Source organism: Sander lucioperca, chromosome 13 (assembly GCF_008315115.2).
Source record: "Sander lucioperca isolate FBNREF2018 chromosome 13, SLUC_FBN_1.2, whole genome shotgun sequence".
Lineage (NCBI taxonomy): Eukaryota > Metazoa > Chordata > Actinopteri > Perciformes > Percidae > Sander > Sander lucioperca.
The window spans coordinates 3,842,081-3,849,056 of NC_050185.1; positions in this window are offsets into that span (position 1 = coordinate 3,842,081).

Consider the following 6,976-nt stretch of genomic DNA (forward strand, 5'->3'; position numbering starts at 1 on the left):
AAAACACATATGTTTATTTTTAAAGCGGATTTTAAGTTACAATTTACAATAACAATTAACAATTTAACAATTTAACAATTCGCCCTTATGAAATCCAATCGCGGCACGGCTGTTTTGGAACGCAATAGACAGACGCTTAAATTGAACTAAAATGTAACGGTGAACAATCAGAGTTGGACCTACAGTCTGTTGAGATGCCTCTCCAAACGCAGAAACCAAGCGCAGTCACACCATAAAACGTTGAGAAAAAAAGATCTGTATTTTGCCGTAATCCAATGACACGAAAAAAAAGTAATCCACAGCGATCAGTAGATCCACAAACAGGGTCACGGTGTATCCAGCAAGGCCGATATGAGCGTCACATTCACCAGCCAGCTCCAAACAGGTGAATGAGGCCTCTCCACTTTGCCGTTTAAACAAAGTGGAATAAAACATAGGCTATAAAAGTCCAAATCTACGCAAAACGCGCAATCAATTAGTATACATGGCATTTAGGAAACCTTATTGCAAGGTTGGCACGGCAAGATGTCCAGACTAGTGCAACAGTAACTTTCGTTTTTTGCGTCCTGCTGCTCCCATCGTCAGCCAGGTAATATTTTTTTTACTAAAGCAGTATATGAACTCTGATGTATTACCTATCACCATTTAGTTGTTTTGTGTTATTTAAGATATTTATAAAATATCTGGTCATGCCAGATGTAATTATTCCACTCATTTTTTAAACAATGCAATTACCCATTTGAGCCACCAGGGGGGCAGTGCAAAGTTGGATGTCACATTGCAACTACAGCTCGCGCTACCTGATCTGGCAAAATTGCATAGTGTAATGTAATGGACAATTCCGCTTCCAACCTGTAGGGGGACCGAAGCGGGAAAAGTTCTCTAGTGTTGCTTTAAACAGGTCGTTAATGGTCGCAGTTTGGTTTAGTTTAGGATAGTCTCGCATTGCCAGATCTTCCTCACGCAGCATTCCAGGATGAGAGAAAAATTTGCTGAGGCAGGTACGGTGCCTCTGACGACACCAGAACAATCCTGTAAAAGAAATGTTGTCGATGTAGGTTTAGGCACAAAAACTTGGTTTAGTTTAGAAAAAGATGGTGGTCTGTGTTAAATCAGACGTTACCTTACTCCTAGTTACGTTTGTGACGCAGAGTGCGAGGTTGCTGCGTTTGTTCCGTTTGTTCTGTAAAGTTAGAAAAAAAACTTGCCATTTACTATCCCGACTAACGGGACATGAGCCCCGGTCTCCTAGGTGAAAGTCTTGTGTTTCTTTGACCCATCCCTTCTTACGCCGAAATTTGGCGCTCTTATACTTCTAACCTTACTTTCTGCTTTGCCCCTGTCATAACTACTATGGCCACTAGAGGGCGGCGCTATTGTAAACCTAAATATAAGTCGTAATTGCTGCTTGACTTATGTGGGTGTTTTTTGGAGGACAGTGGGGATAGCAGAGCTGAGGAGAAGAGGAGCAGCAGTGGGACTGCAGCCGTGAGGGTGTCACAGCAGAGACCCTGGCGAGGCCAGACATGTGGATCAGTTAGGAGATGAATCACAAGAGATGATTCACTAAGCAAACATGGCAAGGAGCATCAAGGTTCATAGGTTTCAAAGCAAACAGCGTCTACAGAGGTTATCTCTGCCAGCCAGACGTCACATGATGGACAGGTGTTTATTGAATTTTTCAGACGACATTTTCTTCAGACCTACATAAGCCTGACCAGGTGGAGGTCTGTCTATGGAACATTACAGTGATGTGGAATCCATCAATCAATCGCTAACATTGTTCCTACCTAATTCACAGATGAGATTTCTGAGATTTCTAACGTTTTGCCTCAGGAAGCTTTGCACCTTTTTGTGGCTTTTAAGCTAACTGCAAGATGTTGGTGAGACAACTCCTACTCGTTCTAGAGGCTTTCAACAGCAGCAAAACTGATAACAGATTAGCTTTTGGGACCTCTCGGCAGGGATTTGCTATGGACAAAATTAGGGGTGTGCATTGGCACTGCCCTCACAATTCGATTCAATTACGATTCACCAGGTAACGATTCGATTCAATTGGATTCTACGATGCATTGCGATGCATCAAAATTCTACTGCACACAACAAGGCAAATTTTTCATCAGTCATGAGGCAATACAAGCAGTCAGATATTGAACAACAGATTTTATTGGCTGCTATGTGTGTATTTTCACTCTCCTGTATCTTTGACATAAATGCCATTAAATAAAATAAAATTAAATGGTACAGGGTATTGGATATGGCATTTTCAAACCTGAAAAAGAAAACATAAATCACTGCTTTCAGTGCTTTGAATGAGTGATGATTTGTTGTTGTTGAAGCCAACTCAGGATGCCAACGATCAACATGGTTCCTGAAGTTAGTTGTATTGCCAACGTGCTTGATTTTAGTGTGGCAGGTTTTAGTGACATAATCGATTATGGCACTTTGCCGCATCGATGCTGAATCGTGCATGCCCCGCATTGCGATGCATTGCCGAATCGATTATTGTTGACACCACTAGACAAAATACACTCAGTGGGGGGGGGGTGACCTCTAGCTCAACAAGTAAGAGTGTGCGCCCCATGTGGGCTGAGGCCTTTGCAGTGGCCCGGGTTCAAATCCGACCTGCGGCCCTTTGCTGCATGTTATCCCCCATCTCTCTCCCACCTTTCCTGTCAATCCACTGTCACTCTGAAATAAAGGGAGAAAAAAAATCTTAAAAAACATACACACAGTGGCGTGTGTTAAGAGCCAATGAGGTTTAACCATGTATCAGCTAATTTAAATATCTCACGTTACTGTATTGTGTGAACAGTTATCTTCATTTGATATTGTATATGGCGTTTTCTTTTGCGGGGTGCAAATGTTCCACCAAAACAAGTTCCTTCCTGAGACTATTTAGCAGAGCCACCGTCGCTGCGTCCAGAGCTTAGCGCCGGCCAAGACGATTGTGATTGGTTTAAAGAAATTTAAACAACCCAGAGCGGTTTTTGTGTGTATGTGTGGAGGGGCCAGACCATTCTCCACAGCGCTGTGGAGATGGAGCTGGCAATGCGAGACTAGCTATTTCTATATAGTTCCTCTTAATGTCTGTCACTGGGCTGATTCCCCCACAGAATCAGACCAAATGGTGAAAATGAAGTTCTACTTCGCATCACGCTCTACACTGTAGTGTTTCCCATTGTTTGTACCAAACATCAACACCATCTGACCTTACCGTATACATCAGGGACAATTTGCACTGAGCATCATGAATATAACTGTAAGCTGTTCAGAAAAATAAAAAAGTGTATGAATCATTCAAATGATGATTTCCCCTCACTAATCCAGCTCCATGTCTTTGCAAAATGTCCCAGTTAAAGATCTTTCTGCTAAGCCGCTGTTCAGACATATTCACAAATCTGTTCCAAAGTTGAATCATCTCATCTTCATGTTCTCATAGATCTTATAGTGTATCACCACAGAAGGCCAACACTGCTGTTTCTAGACAGAAATGATCAAACGGCTCTGCAATGAATGTGTTTCAATTGACATTTACTGTACTTGACATTCAAAACATTAATATAGAATATTACATATATATATATATATATATATATATATATATATATATATATATATATATACTATGTAAAGATATAGTGGAGTGATGGCATCCTGAACAGAAAATAAAGTACCTTCCTCTGTGTGTGTTGTAATCCAAACTTCTCTGTTCTTTGCTTTGATAGCCGGTCTGGCCATGTGTGCATGTTAGTGTATGTGGCCGTGAAAAAATTGCAAGTAGCAGTGAACGGTCTGTGAGAGCCATTGAGGCAATCCTAATCCTCGTTTTTTTTTTTTCTTCAGTATTTCGAGTACAGCCCCTTTAGGACTGTCTCTTAGTAGGAAATTGAACCAGGGACTCCAGGATCATAAGCCAGCTTCTTTAGAATCCAACTTTCCACTGCTCTCTAATTGAGAAAGAGTAGGAATGAAAACACTGTGGGAGAGAGGAGCTGACATACAGGAGAGACTGAGGCATTGTGCTGCATAGAGACAGCAGCAAGTGTTTCTGTCTTGTCTGAGATGATCAATGTCTGTGAGGCAGCACAGAAAGGCAGAGGCGGCAGAGATGTGCTCTGGTGTCTGGACGGCTGACTGACAGCTCCAGCATCCTGTCTCTACAATGGTGTGAGTGTCAGCTGACCTGAAGGGTTGGAAAAGGTTAAATTGACTGCATTGTTGGGGACAGAATGGCTTCGTCTTCTGGAAAAGCAAGCGGTGGGGATACTGTAAAGGGAACAGTAATAAAAACAAATAGGGAGACTGACGTGGATTGACTCTGTCCTTCTCCAGCAAACTCCTGTGGATAAGCTCCCTTGTTTCTGTGCAGCTGTTCATGCAAAGGGTGAGTTACACAAGGCTGCTACCCTACAGTTAACAACAAGCTAAGGCCAAGCAATATTAATGCTGACTGGAATAATACCAAGAGTGCTAAGCTCAGTGAGGGGAGACAGTGTCACTCTTTCTAAACTAGATGTGAAGCAAACCTACAGCGAGACACCTGTCAACTGAGGGCAACAGCAAGGTAGCAGCTTCCTACAGCTGACTCCCACTAGGCAACATACCAAGCCCAGACAGCACACAATGGTTTTAAGGCAAGGGATTTTTTTTCATTTAGCACATTGTATCACAAGTAAACTCAGTGTGCTTTACGTTTAAGTGCATACAGCAACAAAAGACATGAGGATATATAAAATAATATACACGAACAAACAACACTCACAACGCCCCATCCTCCCAGAAGACATGAATCATAAAACACAAACACACACACACACACACACACACACACACACACACACACACACACACACACACACACACACACACAAAGATAGACTTGTACTATGGCTTAGATCTTTATAATAGTCAGACTTCTATGGGGCCATTCATTTGGCAAAACTATTTGCAATTTAGAGAGATGTACAACTGTATCTCAATCCGTGTGTGCGTGATCAGATTTGTTAATGTTGAAAATAATTTATAAATACGTACGGAAATTTGTAAATGTGAGACAAATCTGTCAACGCCTTCCCATGACATGTTTGTATGATATCGTACGAAAGCTTATGCACAACAATTTGTATGATATGCTACGAAATTACGCGACCGCCGGCCAGTCACGTGACAGTTAAGTTTAGCGGTATTTACAGTTAAGTTGAGCGAACAAAAGGTGACTGTGAGCCGAGTACAGGGCACCGTGAGGGGACAGTTGTGACACTGGCCGTTACGGTTAGGTTTAGCCGACAAAAGGCGAGCGTCATGCAGCAATGACAGAAGTTGAGGCACCAAAACGACTAGTTAAGATTTAGAAAAAGGATTGTGGTTTGGGTTAAAAGACGGGTCCCATACTCCCGGACACAAACACCAGTTTCCTGGGTAAAAGTCTGTTGTTTTCCCATTACAGTAAAATCTTCCAGGACACACTCCACCGCCTGAAAGCCCTGTGTTTTTAGGATCCACCCATCCACCCCGACCTCCTCCATATGTGGATTGTTGCGCTCCTATACAGCTGCAGTCAATGTGGTGCATACAGTAATAAATACATTGGCTAAAAAGTCTAGTGTTTTGCTCCAGGAGCTGGATGAATGATAGAATATACTCTTTCTTTATAATGTTGCCAAATAGGAGCATGTACAAATAAATTAAAAAAAAACATAGGTCCAAGAATTAACCCTTGAGGAACCCCTGAGAAACTCTTAGTTTCAGCAGATTTAAAACCACTGAGGGAAACATAGTATGTCCCATCATTGAGGAAAACCAGCTAAGAACAGGACCTGTTAGAGTTCATACACATTTTGCTGGATTCTGGTTTGTTATATGGTGTATGCTTGGTGTTTTCTTTCTATAGAGACATTCAAGGACTGTAATGGACCTGAAACATTTGCTGAAATGTAAACACATGATTTTTTTTTTGTTGTGGCAGCAGGTTGTTTATTTCATGGATTCTTTTTGTATGCATCTACAGTACACGTAAACTACGTATCTCATTAAATGTAATTGCTCGGCCCCATCTGCATCCTCAAGTTATAAAAAAGATGGATGACCAATTATATTTTATTTGTTAGCATGGAGACTAAAATTAGAACAAAAAAGTCTGAAAAAAAGGTATTTGCATGTTTTGAAATGTTGATAATGTTTAACTCAACAGCTCATCTTCTCCACATTTAGAAAACTCTCCAAACCAATCCATTTACAGAAGAAAAAAAAAAAGGATTTCTTCAAATCAATATACTGGAGGAACATATTTTTGGCACCACTGAACCCACCAGCACTTGTATCTAGGCCATGTACGGCATATGAAGACAGGCCTCGGTTTGAAGTTTAATAAGCCATGACAAAGCGCTTTATTATGGCGCTGTTAATTCCCCTTGTTCATGACAGGAGCGCGCAGACGAGGCGCTGTCCGTGGTGCTGAGATGCAGGGACGTCCACCGCGGTTGACTGATGCATCATGCATGACTCGTGGCAAAGTCCACTTATATGGTATTTCAACTAAACTGACGTGCAAGGCTGCATCCAAGTGAACAACTTTAAATGAGGACAATAAATCAGCCATGGTGACAAATAATTTGAGTTCTGGATCTCCAGACTATCATCTGCTATCATGGATCTGTATCTAGTCTGATGGGACTTAACAGACATGGCTGCGAAATAAATGTCTCCCGATGTTCTGCTTGCTCCTTGCCCTCCATTATAATGACAAAAGCAACCTTGCAGTATTGGATTTGGGGAAACCCGTGCTTGCTGTACCAAATACGCACAAAAAATGTCCTTCAAATGGCTGATGGCTGATTTACAGTTGTTTTTATACCCGCGAAAGAAGTGGCGTGTCAGTGAGCTGAAGCGTGCATGCTGCTCGGGCACTTCTTAAGTGAGTCATGGCAAAATCTTGGTCCAGTGTATAGAGTGCATGGAGATAAAGGCACGGTGC